At 35.9% G+C, this 19434-nt stretch overlaps 1 long non-coding RNA gene across 1 annotated transcript in view; it reads right to left on the minus strand.

Moving 5' to 3' along the window:
* The window catches only part of LOC144237325 (uncharacterized), a 288758-nt gene extending 269648 nt beyond the window's left edge, over window positions 1-19110 (minus strand). The window contains exon 1 of the long non-coding RNA XR_013336828.1: window positions 18974-19110. This is a non-coding gene — a long non-coding RNA (uncharacterized LOC144237325). The remainder of the gene's footprint in view (window positions 1-18973) is intronic.
* Window positions 19111-19434: the final 324 nt, after the last annotated feature.

A 19434-nucleotide genomic window follows, 5' to 3' on the forward strand; every position in this document is an offset into this window, starting at 1 on the left:
ATAAAGTTGATTTTCACACTCTGATAAATTTTATGGCATTAAAGAAAAAATTCAACATTTTCCACTTAGCAAATCATTGACAGTATTTAATTTACTTTAACATAATTGTTTTATAAAAATCTTGATTTTGAACAAATTTATAAAATGACATATCACATTTGAATTGGGAGACTGAATATTACCACACAGACTGAAATATAACATTTTTAAATCAAAACAGATAAAAATTCTTAGCTGAACTAATATTTTGAATTTTCATATTTTTCATTACAATATTTTAAAATATGATTTTTGTGGTTCTTTTCATTCTACATAATAATTTAGAAAGAGTTCAGGCTTTTGGCAAGCACCTGCACACTAATTACACAAATGACGCATAATGGATATAGACAGTCTTCATCTCAGTAGATAAAAATACAAATTAGGTATATTCATCACTGTATTTTTTTCTGTTTAACAATGGCTTTTGCAATAGTAGAGACATCTTAATTCTGGTCAAGATGAAAGCAACTTAGGACTGAGATCACATAAAAGCAACTGAAAGCCTTCTTCAGACAATTTTGTAGAGTTACAATCTCCTTACTCATCTGTGTTTCATATATTTGTTATGCTTTCTGTCTTTTATCAACATTGCTTTATAGATAAATAAATACTATATGACTGAAAATAGAAATCTGAAATTATATAATGGTCAACCATCATAGTTTCTAGAGGTTTTTGGTTGATTATCAGTAGCTCTGTCATCACATTACTCACCACTCAGATATACCCTAGTATCTGCTCAGACTACCTCATTTCAAAGGGAGAAAATATTTAAATAATATTAAAATGACTTAATACCATTAATTAATACTAAATATTACTATCAAGTTAAACCTTTAAATGGATACAGGTATCATCCTTACTAAAAATATAACCCCATATTTGTATTATGCTACCATTCCTGAAAATTTTGAGATCCTAAATTCAAGGAGCTTAAAATCATGTAAGACATGATAGAGACTACCATGCTCTATCATCCTCAGGGTCACATTTCAGACAGAACACAAGCCTGCATGAACCACAGAACTGTCTCACAGAAGCACTCTCTAATTCATCAATTCAACATGTACCTCTTGAGTTCCACTATATATTAAGCCAGGCAGTGTGCTAGGATTTGAGGTTATGAGATAAAGAAAACAGAACCTGGTTTTCAAGCAGCTCACTATCTAATTAGGTCACTAAACATAAACAAGAGTACTATAGCTATGTTAGTTGGTATAATGGAAGTATAAACTACTAGACCAAAGAAATGGTGGGAAAACATATATAAATGATAAACTGTGCAGGATACAATTAAGGAAATCCTCAAAAAAGTTACACTTGAGCTGTATCTTCAAGTACGAACAGAAGTTTGTTAAGCAACATCAGATGGGAAAGGACATTTCAGCACATAGAATGACACATGCACGGGAGAGCACAACCATTTCAGAAGTGTTTTGAGTAAACCTGTAATTTAAGTTCACCTGTAAGAGTAAGAGTAAATATGCTGGAAAAGGTCATGCAAAATATGGTCTACCCGGCAAAGAATTTGGATTTTATATATAGACAATGGAGAGATATTGAAGCACTGGAATAAAATGATGAGACAAGTTTTAGAAACCTGACTGATTTCTGAGGAGCATGTGTGGATCAGTTGGTTAAGTGTTCAACTCTGGATTTCAGCTCAAGTCATGATCTCAGGGCTCTTAAGCTGGAGCCCTGCTTGCAATTCTTTCTTCTGCTTCCCTTGACCCCTGCCCCACTCCCTTTCACATGCACAATATGCACATGCTTAATTAATTAATTACTTTTATTTATTAATATTTATTTATTAATATTTATTAATAGTATTATCAGATTATTTCTGACAAGCAGGACTCTTTCTACCTTTTACGTCTTCCTTTGCCTATGGTCCTCCTGTCACCGACATATAATGAGAGAAGAGTAAAAAACTAGAGCATATTCATCATATTCAATCTAGGTGTGTGATTATTTGGAAAAAGTTTAAATAAATTTGAATGCACGAGAATTTTTTAATATGTATGTTCAGTGTCAAGTCAGAGTATTGCTGCTGATATTTGAGATGATTAGCCAACACTCTTATATAAGGTTATTTGCTTCTCATATAATCATAGCTCACATCTACCCTTAAGTCTCAAAAAAGAGTCTAACATATATAATGTCAAGACATATTTACCATTTTGAAGTCTCCTAAAAATGCATTTACTTGAAACTATACCCTAAGAAACAAACTAATTTTCTGATGAACTGACAACATCATAGATCTAACCTTAGAAATAAAAAGATATAGGGGCACCTTAGTAGCTCAGTCAGTTAAGTGTCCAACTCTTGATTTTGGCTCAGGTTATGATCTCAATTTGTGATATCAAGAGACACATCAGGCTTCACTCTTTCAGCACAGAACAGGCTTAGGATTCTCTTTTTTCCTCTCTGTCCCTACCCACCCCCTTCAAAATAAATACATAAACATTAAAAATTTTTAAATAAAAAATTATGCTTAAAAAAAGAGGACAGCAAGACACAAGGCGTGTTTTGATCTGCTTATTAAAAGAAGCTAGATCACTAATAGTAATAATAATAATGAAGCAAGATCCTGTTTCCATTAAAGCTGGAATTTTGCAGCACTCTATCATCCACAGACTTGGTACAAGCAGAGTTTGTGCTGGTCTTTTGGAAGAGTGGTCTGTTGCACTGATTATCAGGGGGAGTGGCCCCAGGATAGATGCATCTGCAGGGTGCAGGGGTGTGAGGCTTTCTGTAAGAGGCTCTGGAATTCAATAGGTGGCACTGGTTTTCCCCCTGAAGTTGTTTAGTGCTGAGAGGTGGGGTGAAAATGGCACCATCCCGCTCTCTCCAACTGATTGGGGAGCTTGTGACCACCACCCTTCAGAAAGCCCTTACAGAAGAGCACAGTCGCCTCTCCTATGTCCCGGCCTTTGTCAGACTCCTGCCTTTACCCTCCCTGCATCTGGGCTGTCCACCTTCCAGGTGGCACAGAACTTCTATGCTTTATCTCAAACCCATGGCTAGTTTCCCAAACTCCAAATTGTTGAGATCCCGAGGTTCAGTCCTGTGCCAATCCCCTGGACTAGGGTCTCATTGTGCTGTGGCAGCCTTCCAGTTTGTCCCAGAAATTGACTGTGTGACCATGCATTGGTGAGGAGATACAGCAAAGAAAAAAAAAGATGGAGGGGAAAAAGAAAGAGGGGTATGGGGAGAGGAAGAGAGAGAGAGAATGGAGGGAAGGAGGAAGAGAAAGTGAAGGAGAAGGAGGAGAGGGATAGGAGAGGAGGAGGGGAAGGGGGAGAGGAAGAGGAGAAGGAAGAAGAAAGAGAAAGAAGAGAAATAGAGTTTTCACAGCATAATAAGGAGCAAAGGCATGGAATAAGGCAAGACTGGGTTTGAGTTCTGTGTCTTCCCCAATCACTCTGTAACTAAAAAAAGTTACCTAACCTTTCAAAGACACAGTTTTTCATAAAAGAGTATTAATAACATAAATTCATATGGTCATTATGAGGGTTAAATGAGCTACTGTATGAAAAGATCCTGGCCAAAGGAGGAATCCAATAAAAGTAAAGACATAGGGAAAATTGTCAATAACATCTTAACAACGTTGTATGATGACAGGTAGTGACTGCAGAACATATTGTGATAAGAACTGAGTAATGTACAGAATGGTTGAAACAGTATGATGCAAACCTGAAACTAATATATATCTGTATGTCAGTTATATTTCAATAATAAAAAAGGGCACAGAGGAAGACAAAATAAGTTCTTAATTTTTCGTTCTTTTTCAACTTTTTATTTAAATTCTAGTTAGTTAAGATATAGTGTAATACTGGTTTTAGGAGTAGAATTTGGTGATTCATAACTTACATATAACACTCAGTGCTCATCATAACAAGTCCCCTCCTTAATAGCCATCACCCAGTTAGCCCATCCCCCATCCACCTCCCTCTATCAACCCTGTTTGTTCTCTATGGTTGTGTCTCTTAGAATTGTGCAGACCTCTGCAGTGAGCAGCCCAGACAGAAGCAGTGAAGCCCAGTTGGCAAGAACTGGCTTCCTTGAGCATGCCCAAGCCCTGGTGCCAGGCCTCCACCACAGCGCTGAGGTGAGGAGACATGCTCAGAACAGTTGAGTAGCTTGTTTAAGATCACACAGCTGGGAGAAGAGGTAAGATAATGGAGGAATAGGGAGGCCCCTAGGCTGGCCTCATCCGTCTAACACATCTAGATAAACATGAAATAATTTTGATTTAGTTTTAAGTCCAAAAAAACTATCTGAGGACTCAGAGAGTAAAAATGTACAACGAGAGCTGAAAATAAAGTGCCACATGGTGGAAGGTAGGAAATGCAGAGTGAATTTGAGGAAGGTGTACTAAATTCTCCATCAAAATGCACAGGGTATCAGAATGCATAAAAAGAAAAAGCAAAACCAAAAAGACCCCGGTATATGCTGTAGGCAGCATAGAGACTCACTGTAGACCTATATCCATCTGGCCATTGAAAGTAAGGGAATGATGAATCATCTATCATGCTAATGGATGTCAAAAAAAGCTAGAGGAGCCTTCCTTATAACATACTAACTAGACTTTAAACCAAAGACTGTAACAAGAGATGAAGAAGGGCATTATGTCATAATTAATGGATCTATCCATTAAGAAGATCTAACAATTGTAAATTGATGACATCCAAATATATACATCAATTAAACATAAAAAGACCTCACTGATACTAATACAATAAAAGTAGGGGACTTTGATACCCAAATTATAATAATGGTCAGGTCATCTAAGCAGAAAATCAACAAGGAAACAATGGGTTTAAATGACACACTGGAATGGAGGGACTTAACAGATATATTCAGAATATTTCATTCTAAAGCAACAGGATACATATTCTTTTCAAGGGCACATGGAACATTCCCCAGAACAAATCGCATACTGTGTTACAAATCAGGCCTCAACAAGTAAAAAAGATTGAGATCATACCGTGCATATTCTCTGATCACAACGCTATGAAACCTGAAGTCAACCACAAGAAAGAGTTTGAGAAGACCACAAATACATGGAGGTTAAAGAACATCCTACCAAAGAATGAATGGGTTAACCAGAAAATTAAAGAGGAAATTAAAAAAAATACATGGGAGCAAATTAAAATGAAAACATGACAGTCCAAAACTTTTGGGAAGCAGCAAAGGTAGTTGTAAGGGAAAGTGTATTACAATCCAGGCCTTTCTAAAGAAGGAAGAAAAGTCTCAAATATACAACCTAACATAACACCTGAAGGAGACAGTAAATGAACAGCATATGAAGCCCAAAGCCAGGAGAAGAAGAGAAATAATGAAGATTAGAACAGAAATAAATGATAGAAGCAAAAATACAGTAGAACAGATCAGTGAAACTAAGGGCTGGTTCTTTGAAACAGTTATTAAAATTGACAAATCCCTGGCCACACATATGAAAAGAGAGAGGACCCAGAAAAATAACATCATGAGTGAAAAAGGAGAGATCATAGAAATGCAAACAATTATAAGAGATTATGTAAAATTATAGGGTAACAAACTTGGCAATGTGGGAGAAATGGACAAGTTCCTAGAAACAAACTACCAAGGCTGAAAAAGGAAGAAAGAGTAAAATTAAAATAGATCCATAACCAGCAAAGAAATTTAATCAGTAATCAAAAAAATCCCAACAAACAAAACTCCAGGGTCAGACGGCTTCACAGGCAAATTCTACCAGATGCTTAGAGAAGAACTAATACCTATTCTTCTCAAATTGTTCCAAAAAATAGATATGGAAGGAAAACTTTCAGACTCACTCTATGAAGCCAGCATTACCTTGATTCTAAAATAAGACAAGGACCTCACTACAAAGCAGAATTACAGCCAAATATCCCCTGATGAAAATGGATGCAAAAATTCTCAAAAAGAAAAAAAATACTAGCTAGCTGAATCCAAAAATACATTGAAAAAATCATTCACCATGATCTAGTGGGATTTATTCCTGGGTTGCAAAGGTGGTTCAGTATTCGCAAACCAATCAACATGATAGACCACATCGATAAAAGATAGGATAAGAACCATCAGTTCAACAGATGCAGAAAAAAGTATAGATGACAAAGTATTACATCCATTCTTGATAAAAACTCTCAACATAGTAGGTCGGGAGGGAGTATACCTCCACATAATAAAGGCCACATGTGAAAAGCCCACAGCTAATGTCATCCTCAATGGGGAAAAATTGAGAGCTTTTCCTCTACAGTCAGGAATAAGACAGGATGTCTACCCTCCACATTGTTATTTAACACTGTACTGGAAATTCTAGCCATAGCAATCAGAAGACAAAAAGAAAGAAGAAAAGGCATCCAAATTCGCAAAGAAGAAGAAGAAAAATTTTCACTATTTGCACATGACATGATACTCTACATAGAAAATGCAAAGACTCCACCAAACAACTGCTAGAACTGATAAATGAATTCAGTAAGCCACAGGATGCAAAATCTAACAAACAGAAATCTGTTGCATTTTTATATACCAATAATGATCCAGCAGGAAGGGAAATAAAGAAATCAATCTCATTTACAATTACACCAAAGACAATAAGGTACTTAGGAATAAACCTAATCAAAGAGGTGAAAGACCTGTATTCTGAAAACTATAAAACATGGATGAAAGAAATTGGAGAGGACACAAAGAAATGGAAAAACACTCCATGCTCATGGAATGGAAGAACAAACATTGTGAAAAGGACTATACTACACAAAGCAATGTACACATTTAATGTAGTCCCTATCAAAATACCACAAACATTTTTCAAAGAGCTAGAACTATCCTAAAATTTGGATGGAACCAGAATAGACCCCAAAAAGCCAAAGGAACCTTCAAAAAGAAAAGCAAAGCTGGAAGCATCATGATTCCAAACTCTAAGCTACATCCCAAAGCCAGAACCATAAAGTACTGACACAAAACCAGACACATAGGTCAATGGAACAGAATAGAAAACCCAGAAATGGACTCATAACTATAGGGCCAACTAATCTTCGACAAAGCAGGAAAGAGTATCCAGTGGAAAAAAGAGAGTCACTTCAACAAATGGTGTTTGGAAATCTGGACAGCAACATGCAGAAGAATGAAAGTAGACCAGTTTCTTACATCATACACAAATAAATTCAAAATGAATGAAAGACTTAAATGTGAGATAGGAAACCATCAAAATCCAAAAGGAGAATGCAGGCAGAAACTTTTTTACTTCAGGCAAAGCAACTTCTTATTAGGCACATAGATGGAGGCAAGTGAAACAGAAGCAAACACCAACTATTGGGACTTTATCAAGATCTAAAGCTTCTGCACAGCAAAGGACAATCAACAAAACTAAAAGGCAGCCTATGGAATAGGAGAAGATATTAGCAAATAACGTATCTGATAAAGGGTTATTATCCAAAATCTGTAAAGAACTTTTATCAAACTCAACATCCAATAAACAAATAATCCAGTTAAGAAATGGGCAGGGACACGAACAAACATTAATCCAAAGAAAATATCCAAATAGCTAACAGACACATGAAAGATGCTCAATATCGCTCATCATGAGGGAAACGCAAATCAAAGCCAAGATGACATACCACCTCACATCTGTCAGAATGGCTAAAATTAACAACATGAGAAACAAGGGATATTGGCAAGGATGGGGAGAAAGAAGAACCCTCTTGTACTGTCAGTGGGAATGCAAAGTGGTGCAGCCACTCTGGAGAACAGTATAGAGGTTCCTCAAAAAGTTAAAAAGAGAAATACCCTAATGTCCAGTAATTGCACTTCTAGGTATTTACCCAAAGGATACAAAAATACTTATCTGAAGGGGTAAATGCACCCTCATGTTTATAGCAGCATTATCAATAATAGCCAAACTATGGAAAGACCCCAAATGCCTATTAGTTGTTAATGGATAAAAAAGATGTGGTCTGTACACACACACACACACACACACACACACACAGTGGAATATTCCTGAACCATCAAAAATAATGAAATCTTCCCATTTCCAAAGATGGTGGATGGAGCTAGTGTATATTATTCTAAGCAAATAAGTCAGTCAGAGAAAGACAAATACCATATGATTTCACTCATATGTGGTATTTAAGAAACAGAACAGACGAACATACAGGAAGGAAGAAAAAAAAGAGAAGGGAAAACAAATCCTAAGAGATTCTTAATGATAGAGAACATAGGGTTGATGGAGGGAGGAGGCTCTGGGATGGGCTAGATGGGTGATAAGGAGATAACTTGTTAAGCTGAACACTGGAGATTGTATAGAAGTGATGAATCCCTGAATTGTATTCCTGAAACCAATACTACACTATATGTTAACTAACTTGAATTTAAATAAAATTTTGAAATGAAAAATATATATGAACTACAGGTGTGTAAAGGATTCCAGAATTGGATACAAAAAGAATCAAAAGCAAAGTAGAATGAGTCACTGTGCAAGAAGACAAAGAATACTGCATCTTCTGAGGCCATAAAAAAAAAATAAAAGATGTGGAATGCTATGGAGACAAGAACTATACAATTTTTTCCAAAAAATGCTAAAATATTTTAGCTCAATTTGTAAAAATCTCAACTGGAAAAATATATTTGTAGAATCATTTGGGGAAAAAAAGTAATATATGATTTGAACATTAACACAACACCTGTACTTCCTCTTTCTATGAAAAAATAATCGTTTTCTATCATATTAGCCTTTCAGCAATGATCAGTATTTCCTCTATAGACAATTCAAAAATTGTTTCCACTGTAAGTTCCCCAAGTGAGATTTATCCCAACATCTCCAAGTGCAGCCTGTTGATATGTTAGAGATACAAAACGCAAGATGTATTTTTTTAACGTTTGTTTATTTTTGAGACAAAGAGAGAGAGGGAGAAAGAGAGGGGGACAGGGGATCAGAAGAGGGCTCTGTGTTGACAGCAGAGAGCGTGATGTGAGGCTCAAGCCCACAAACCATGAGATCATGAGTAAGCCAAAGCTGGATGCTTAACCGATTGAGCCACTCAGGCACCCTGAAAGATGTATTTAAAAAAAAAAAACAAATACTGATGGCTTTCTAGGTAGTAAATTCTGAGAAAACACCTAATATAAAACATTTATAAAAATACTTAATATAGGGGCACCTGGGTGGCTCAGTTGGTTAAGCCTGCGACTTCGGCTCAGGTCATGATCTCACGGTTCTTAGGTTTGAGCCCCGCATTGGTCTCTGTGTTGACAGCCAGCTCAGAGCCTGGAGCCTATTTCTGATTCTGTGTCTCCCTCTCTCTCTCTGACCCTTCTCTGCTCATGCTGTCTCTCTCTCTCTCTCTCAGAAATAAATAAAACATTAAAAAAAACCACTTAATATAAAAAATATTGGAAACAGAGAACCTGTACCAATGTCTGTTTAGCAATTGTCCGTGTCCATTTTATTTTCTTGAATTTCTAATTTTTTGAAAAATAAGTGTTTTCATCCCCAAAAGCAAGGGAATCAAGAGCAAAAATAAATGATTGGGACCTCATCAAGATTAAAAGCTTCTGCACAGCAAAGGAAACAACCCACAAAANGAAAAATAAGTGTTTTATCTTTAATATTACAATTAGAAATAAATTTAAAAATGAAGAATTGGTTTAAAATTTTAAATTGCAGCTTACTTATTTAGTTTTATCTACTTAATAAATAAAAAATAAATATAATTTGTGAGAAAACAGCAACTGTTGAATAAACTTCCATATATTCATAATAGGTCAAAAGGAAATTAAAATCCAAGATCAAAGTCTAATATAAATCGCTAAGTAAAACTGTAATAATAGCTCACTTTAGCTATTCCAGAAATCATGGTTACTGTATATGTACAGACTTCAAGAAGTTTAAGGGACAAAAATCTTTGTTTTCTTTTACTCTGACAACAGAGAAAGTTGTTAAATTATATATGAAGTTGTTCCTTCTCATATTCTATATACTTGTATCATAGTAGAAATATTTTGATTCATCATTCTAAATACTGCTTTCAAGGCAATAGTATGACTTGGTAATCCTCCTTACTAGAGACTGCTTTGTTTTTGAAGAAATTCCTTTAAGATTCCAGTCACAGAATTAAAAAGGATGGGAAATATCCCATCGAAATGAAGGGTTCAAAACAATGCCCCTGTATAGCACTAGCAGAACCCATTAACATTTCCCAAGATGACAGAGTACTTTTGCAGGTACAGTAGGGAAGGACAAGTCCTGGCTGTCCTGCCTGTTGACAGACGAAATAAATCACCCTACACACTGGAGGATACCTTTCCAGACTGCACGCTGGGAACTTCATTACACAAGCTGTGCCACACATTACTATGCATATTGCTGATGATTGGACATAGACGCATATCTGCAGCCTATTTCTGTCATTGTCTTATGGGGGAGATATCCATTTTCCTCCACAGACAGAGTCTCAGTCTTTAGCAAAATGTGCTCTTGACTAATTGTCTAACTTGCCCTAAGTTTATCTCTTGGTGCATAAAATGTGATATTTATGGTTTCATATTCACACAATCTCATTTGAACCAAATGTGATTCTTATCAAACATAATTCTTGTTGCCCCTGGTCTCAGCCTCATTAAGAAAAGGGCAAAGTATTTTCCCAAAGAGGGGTTATGAGTGCCTTGCTTTTTTTAAAATTGGTTATTTTTTTGGTTCATTCATAAAAGACAAACTTTATTTGCTCAAGTTTGTTCATATGCCATGAATGTAGTTAAACCTGATTTGTATGAGTGTGATAATGAAAAAAATGGCAAAGGAAGACATAATCTTCAGGCTGGAAACAGTACCATTTTTTCAGTCAAGAACATAAAATTAATGAACCAAAGAAGATAAAATTAATGAACATAACTATTGGCAAGTTTCCTGTAGTTTGAGACAACTAATGCAATTTAACTGTAGATTCCTCATAATTTAGCCTCTTCCTGAGGAATTCTCTGTGATAAAATGGTTTGGCCACTTCTATCTTAGTTGATAATATGGCCCACCAAAAATACATGCAACATTACTGGTGCTACGTATGACACCTTAAACATTGTTAAAAGTATAAAGAAACAGACAGTTCCTTCAAACTTGAGCCACGTCAGTTATTTTAGTAAAATAAAACATAATCTCAGTATTCAAAATCCACTAATACATAAAAGAAAAAACAAGGGTTCAGCATCAATTGCCAGTTTTTAAATGTTGCTTGTGGGCAAAGAGGTAAATAATTTAGATTCTACATTCCTTTGATATTGCATTGTCCTAATATGCCATTTTAGGTTATATTTATGGTCTTAAGAGAGATGGCTGTCTTTAAACAGTGTTTCTGCTCTGTTTCAATACTCTGTGAGAATGCAAAGATTAGCTTCTGAGTGGCAGCTGTCATGGAACTCCTACCAGTCTTATTTTTAGAGTTAGAAATGTATTTCTAATTTTTTGAGTATCAACATTATTTTCTGCTGATTGATATTTGGAGTCTGAGTTTAGTAGTTTGGGTCTGCTTTTCGGATGTATCAACTTGCCTTAATCCCCATAAATGAGGAAAAAAATAAACAGAATTCAACAACATGTACTTCTTATTTTATCACCAGTGTGATTACCAAAATAAGGTTTGTTAATACATTTATCATCTCACATGATTACAATTTATTTTTGTGGTGTAAAGATTTAAGATCTACTCTCTTAGCAACTTCCAAGAATGTAACACAGTATCATTAACTACAGTCAACATGCTGAATATTAAATCCCCAGAATTTATTCATCTTATAACTGGAAGTTTGAACTGCTGCATCCATAGACGGCTTTGGGTACTATGGACATTTTAACAATATTAATTCTCCCAATTCATGGACATGGGATATCTTTCCATTTATTTGCATCTTCTTCCATTTTTTAAATCAATGTCTTACAGTTTTCAGTGTACAGATATTTCACTAGCTTAAATTTATTCCTAAGAATTTTATTGTTTTTATGCTATAGTAAATGGTATTATTTCCTTTCTCTTTTAGATGTTTTGTTAGTGTGCAAAAATATAACTGATTTTTATATGTTGATTTTGTAGCCTATAACTTTACTGAAATCATTTATTAGTTCTAACAGTTCCTTTGGGGGGAGGTGTAATCTTTACAATTTTCTATATACAGTTTTATGTTACAATATCCGACCCAGATCCCAAAGCTCCCACAAAAGCACTTTTATTTACAGACTGATGCCAAATTATTGCTGTTGAGGGGGGTTTATATGCAAGGGATTTTTTTTTCAGCCTTTTTGCTGATGTCATTCTTTCTACTCCTATCTTTGTTATTTTTGTTTGGGATGTAAATGAGTGTTCTTAACCATAATTATCAACTCAATACTTATAACACATATACAAATAATGTTAAGATGTCTAGGACACACAAATTTGAACTCACTTTGTATTTCCCAAATATACTATTATTTAAAATTAAATTTTAAGGGGTCCTGGGTGGCTCAGTTGGTTAAGCATCTGACTTTGGCTCAGGTCATTATCTCATAGTGCATGGGTTCAAGTCCTGTGTCAGGCTCTGTGCTGATAGCTCAGAGACCGGAGCCTGCTTTGGATTCTGTGTCTCCTTCTCTCTCTGGTCTCCCCACTCACACTCTCGCTCTCTCAAAAATAAAAATTTAAAGATAATAAAATAATATTCTAGCTGAAGATGATTTTTCAGAGTTAAGTGTATAGGAACAGAATAAGAATAGGCTAGAGACGGTAAGACAGAATTGAGGTGATATATTGCACTACAACAAACAGTTGGACCATCTTGGGACAAAGAATGATGTGGTAAACAGTATGGATTGAGAATATTAATCTGACAATATATTGTAAAGGATAACTGGTAATGAGAGAGACTAAAGGAGGGAAGACTACTGCTATGATTCAGAAAAGAAGTGCGAGAGACCTGACTAGAGTGGCGTCAATGGAAACAACAACAGTAACACAGGAATAATTATACTTATCATGTATTGAGGCCTTCCTAGCAGGGCATCCACCCAGGATGAAGCCCATATGTGTACGATGACACTAATATTTTTTTTAATTTTTATTTTTAAAGAGAGAGACAGAGAGAAGGGGAGGGAGAGAAAGTGGGGAGAGGGCAGAGGGAGAGAGAAAGAGAGGCTCCCAAGTAGCCTCAACACTGAGCATGGAGCTTGATGTGGGGCTCAATCCCATGACTCTGAGATTATGAGCTGAACAGAAATCAAGAGTTGGATGCTTGACTGATCTACCCAGGCATCCTCATAATATTAATATTTATAACTACTTATTGAAACCTGAAATATCTTCATCCTCATTTGAAAAATGAGGAAATGACCTAATATCACATGGCAGAAATGAGGTTTCTAAACATAATTTATAATACTACAATATACAGGAATTTACAGAAATATCTCATTTGTAGCTATTATGGTGTCAAAGATGAATAGTGACTTACTGGATATGATGATTAAAGAAGAAATCAAGAATATAACTCAAACATATGATATTTGTCCTTCTCTGCCTGACTTATTTCGCTCAGCATAACACCCTCAAGGTCCATCCGTGTTGCTACACATGGCCAGATTTCATTGTTTCTCATTGCCATGTAGTATTCCATGGTATAGATAAACCACATCTTCTTGATCCATTCGTCTGTTGATGGACACTTAGGCTCTTTCCATGTTTTAGCTATTGTGGAGAGTGCTGCTATGAACATTGGGGTACATGTGCTCCTATGCATCAGCATTTCTGTATCCCTTGGGTAAATTCCTAGCAGTGCTATTGCTGGGTCATAGGGGAGTTCTATTGTTAGTTTCCTTAGGAACCTCCACACTGTTTTCCAGAGGGGCTGTACCAGTTTACATTCCCACCAACAGCATATGTTTGCACGTATAGGAGGATTAGGAGGAACTTGACGGAGGAACAAGGGGGAGAAGAAGGGGGGAAGTGGTGGGGGAAAGGGAGAGAGGCAAACCATGAGAGACTCTTGAATGCTGACAAAAACTGAGGACTGATGGATGGGGGGGGTGCATGGAGGAGGACACTTGTGAGGATGAGCACTGAGTGTTATGTGGAAACTAATTTGGCAATAAACTATTTGTAAAAAAAAAAAAGAATATAACTCAAAATTTGATCATAGGCAAGTGAACTAACATTGAAAAAATATGAAATTTAAGAAAATGGCAGCAATGGGGCGCCTGGGTGGCTTAGTCGGTTAAGCGTCCGACTTTCGCTTAGGTCATGATCTCGCGGTTCGTGGGTTCGAGCCCCGTGTCGGGCCCTGTGCTGACTGCCAGCTCAGAGCCTGGAGCCTGTTTCAGTCTGTGACTCCCTCTCTCTCTGGCCCTCCCCTGCTCACGCTGTCTCTCTCTCTCTCCTAGAAATAAATAAAACATTAAAAAAAAATTAAAAAAGAAAAAAAAGAAAAGAAAATGGCAGCATTAATGGGACACCCCACCCAGGATGTGACATAAAAAAATACAATGGGAAACGTTATACAATTTGTAGAGAAATCAAGATATCAACTTCATTGAATATGACTCATTCCTGACTAACTTCTGAGACCATGACCAAAAGTTGCCCTAAAGTTTTCTCTATTCTATCCGTCAAATAGCTGGAAAGGGAGAAGAGGATTTTATTACTGTTTTTCAACTACAACTTTAAGTACATATCTTTAAAAAGAGATATTCTTCTATTTTATATTTTAGGAAGAAGAACTATATTTTTTATTAGTAAGCTCACTGCTTTTTGTAATATCCTTTATACCATACATTAGTGATTATACATTCTAGTCCCCTGCTTACCCTAATTAATGTCTGGTTTTTAAAGAAAGAGGTTCTTTCAGCTTTACTCTAGGGTAAGGAACAAACTAGCTACAAACTACTGATGATGGATCAGCCTAGGGACTAATCATTAGGTGTATCTCAGCAGTGTGTAATATTAATTTGCCTTACATTATTTAAATGAAAATCATGTTTGTTCCTCTCTCTTTTAGTTTAAGTTCTAAATTTCCCTCATATTCAGTCAAAAAGTCATCTAGTTGAGAGGAAACATGGTAATTAAAGATAGGTAAGGAAGGTTCAGTTCAGCTTCAGGCTACTGGAGTGGTAATAAGAGCTAACAACTTCAGTGTGCCAGCCAGTACTTAATATTAAGTACTTCATATACTTAATGCCACTAACCCTTCCATATTTTTGTAGCAAATATTGTTATTTTTTGTATTATGCACCAGATTATTGTCCAGCCAGGAAGTTGTAAAGTTAAATTTCAAATCAGCATTATAAATGCAGACTCCATGCTCTTCTACTGTTTCTTAGATTCAGTCTTTTTAAATAGCAGCACCTCACCTTCAAAAAATTTAAGAAGCTTATTAACACAAGGCAAATATGGGAAAAGCTTTATTTAAGTACCTATAAAATTCCTGTTCAATGAGTAAGAAACTGCTACAGAAGGGATAGTATGAAAAACTACATGCCAACACATTGGACAACCTAGAAGAAATGGACAAATTCCTAGACCCATATAAACTACCAAAAATAAAAAAGGAAGAAACATAAAACTTGAACAGACCAATAACCAGCAAATAAATGAAATCAATAATTAAAAAACTCCAAAATCCCCCAAAAACAAAAGTCCACAGCCAGATGATTTCAAAGCTGAATTTAAAGAAGAGTTGATCCTTATTCCTCTCAAACTATTTCAACAAATAAAAAAAAGGAAAACTTCCATATTCATTCTATGAGGCCAGAATTACTCTGATACCAAAACCAGATCAAGACTCCACTATAAAAGGGAACTATAGACCAATATCTTTGATGAATATGCATGCAAAAATTCTCATAAAAATACTAGCTAACTGAATCCAAAAATACATTGAAAAACCATTCACCATGATCAAGTGGGATTTATTCCTGGGTTGCAAAGGTGGTTCAGTATTCGCAAACCAATCAACATGATAGACCACATCGATAAAAGATAGGATAAGAACCATCAGTTCAACAGATGCAGAAAAAAATGATAGATGACGAAGTATTACATCCATTCTTGATAAAAACCCTCAACATAGTAGGTCGGGAGGGAGCATACCTCCACATAATAAAGGCCACATGTGAAAAGCCCACAGCTGATGTCATCCTCAATGGGGAAAAATTGAGAGCTTTTCCTCTACAGTCAGGAATAAGACAGGATGTCTACCCTCCACATTGTTATTTAACACTGTACTGGAAATTCTAGCCATAGCAATCAGAAGACAAAAGGAAAGAAGAAAAGGCATCCAAATTCGCAAGGAAGAAGAAGAAAAATTTTCACTATTTGCACACGACATGATACTCTACATAGAAAATGCAAAAGACTCCACCAAACAACTGCTAGAACTGATAAATGAATTCAGTAAGCCACAGGATGCAAAATCTAACAAACAGAAATCTGTTGCATTTTTATATACCAATAATGATCCAGCAGGAAGGGAAATAAAGAAATCAATCTCATTTACAATTACACCAAAGACAATAAGATACTTAGGAATAAACCTAATCAAAGAGGTGAAAGACCTGTATTTGAAAACTATAAAATATAGATGAAAGAAATTGGAGAGGACACAAAGAAATGGAAAAACACTCCATGCTCATGGAATGGAAGAACAAATATTTTTAAAATGACTATACTACACAAAGCAATGTACACATTTAATGTAGTCCCTATCAAAATACCACAAACATTTTTCAAAGAGCTAGAACTATCCTAAAATTTGGATGGAACCAGAATGGACCCCAAAAAGCCAAAGGCACCTTCAAAAAGAAGAGTAAAGCTGGAGGCATCATGATTCTAAACTTGAAGCTACATTCCAAAGCCACAGTCATAAAGATAGCATAGTACTGGCACAAAACCAGACACGTAGGTCAATGGAACAGAAAAGAAAACCCAGAAATGGACTCACATCTATAGGGCCAAATCTTTGACAAAGCAGGAAAGAGTATCCAGTGGAAAAAAGAGAGTCACTTCAACAAATGGTGTTTGGAAATCTGGACAGCAATCTTCTTCTTTCATGCAGAAGAATGAAAGTAAACCACTTTCTTATACCAAACACAAAAATAAATTCAAAATGAATGAAAGACCTAAAAATAAGACAGGAAATATTTGAAATCCTAGAGAACACATGCAGTAATCTCTTGATATCAGCCATAGAAACTTTCTAGGTACATCTCCTGAGGCAAGGGAATCAAAAGCAAAAATATCACTGGGACTTCATCAACATAAAAGCTTCTGCAGAAGAAAGGAAACAATCAACAAAACTAAAAGGCAGCCTACAGAATAGGAGAAGGTATTTGCTAATGACATATCCAATAAAGGGTTAGTATCCAAAATATATAAAGAACTTATTAAACTCAATACTCAAAAAAAGAATAATCCAATTAAAAAAATGGGAAGACATGAACAGGAATTTTTCCAAAGAAAACCTACACATGGCCAATGGACACATAAAAATATGCTCAACATCACTCATCATCAGGGAAATACAAATCAGAAACAGAATGAGATATCATATCACCTCATTCCTATCAGAATGGGGAAAATCAACAATACAAGAAATGACAGGTGCTGGTGAGGATTTGAAGAAAAGGGAACCCTCTTACACTTGGTTGGTGGGAAGGCAAACTGGTATAGCCACTCTGGAGTAGAGAGATTCCTCAAAAATTTAAAAATAGCACTACCCTACAATCCAGCAAGTGGAATACTAGGTATTTACTCAAAGAATACAAAAGTACTAATGCAAAGGGATACATGTACCTCGATGTTTAGAGCAGCATTACTTACAAAACACAAATTATGAAAAGAGCCCAACTGTCCACCAACTGATGAATGGATAAAGAAGATGAAAAATATTTATTTATTTATTTTATTTTTACACACACACACACACACACACACACACACACACACACAGAGGAACATTCCTCAGCCATAATAAAAAGAATGAAATTTGTCATTTGGAACCTCATGGATGAAGCTACAGAATAAAATGCTAGGTAAAATAAGTCAGAGAAAGGTAAATACTTTATTATTTCATTCGTATGTGGAATTTAAGAAACAAACAAATAAACAAATAGAAAAAAATAGAGAGGGAGGCAAACCAAGAAACAGAATCATAACTCCAAAGAACTGATGGTTACCAGAGGGGAAGTGGTTGGAGGGATGGGTAAAATAGGTGATGGGGATTAAGGAGTATACTTGTCATGAATACTGGTGATTAAATTTATATATATGTATACACGCACACATACACACATATATAATCCATTCTCATTCTTGTGATGTGGATAGTTCAGGCTGCAATTAAAAGCAATTACTAAATCACTAATTTTCATGGCATTACTGACATACAATCTTCATCTACTGCTGTAAGAAATAAATTGTGATAATCCAAGTGTTTTCCTCCTACACTTTTATGCTCTGTATTGAGCTTGACCAAAAGGGAAAGACAGAAGGGATGATACATCAGGAGTTATTCAACATATCTTGAAAACCCATATATATGTTTTTTTAAATTTATTCTTGAGTGAGAGGGAGCAAGAGAGAGAGAGAGGGAGAGAGAGCACAGATGAACCTGTGAGCATGTAAGCAGGGGAGGGACAGAGAGAGGGAGAGAGAGAAACCCAAGCAGGCTCTACTCAGTGTGGAGTCCAACTTGAGGCTTGATCTCATGACTGTGAGATGACAACCTGAGCCTAAGAGTCGGAGGCTTAACATACTGAGCCACTTGGGTGTCCCTAGAAATCCACTATATATTCAAGTGTTCCTATCTCCTGAATGGTAACGTTCTGCCTGTTGAAGCCCTAAGATGGCCCCTTCCACCAACAGAAGCATGTAGAAGAGCAGCTGGAAGAAAAAAGAGATGTGCTCCTTACCTTTCTCATTCTTCAGGAAGTGTGTCCTATGTATTTTTGGTCCCAGGTAGCTGTATTTCTTCTTTCTCTTACAATCTTCTCAGACTTTTATCTGTCTTCTATCATCTTAACTTTGATATCCAAACATCAAAGAATTTGTCCTGAGATAAAAATAAAGCAAAGTTGATGCAAACAAAAGCACATTTTCAGTGAGTCTCAAAGAATTCTATTCTTCTTAATGTTAGACTGTGATCCCAAAGCTACAGACTTTACCCCTATCACCTACCCTCAACATAATAACCATACCAAAAATGTGTTTTGGTGGATTGAAAAATGGCCAACTCCAAAAACAGGGCTACTAAAGACTATTTAAACTTATGAATGGCATTTTGTCGTCTTAAGTAGGAGGACAAAATGTCATTTTATATGGATTAACAGCTGTTGAAAGTAGGTTCGGTTCTACCTAAACATAAAAAACATAT

The sequence above is a fragment of the Crocuta crocuta genome, unplaced genomic scaffold, assembly GCF_008692635.1.
Source record: "Crocuta crocuta isolate KB4526 unplaced genomic scaffold, BGI_CrCroc_1.0 scaffold196, whole genome shotgun sequence".
NCBI lineage: Eukaryota > Metazoa > Chordata > Mammalia > Carnivora > Hyaenidae > Crocuta > Crocuta crocuta.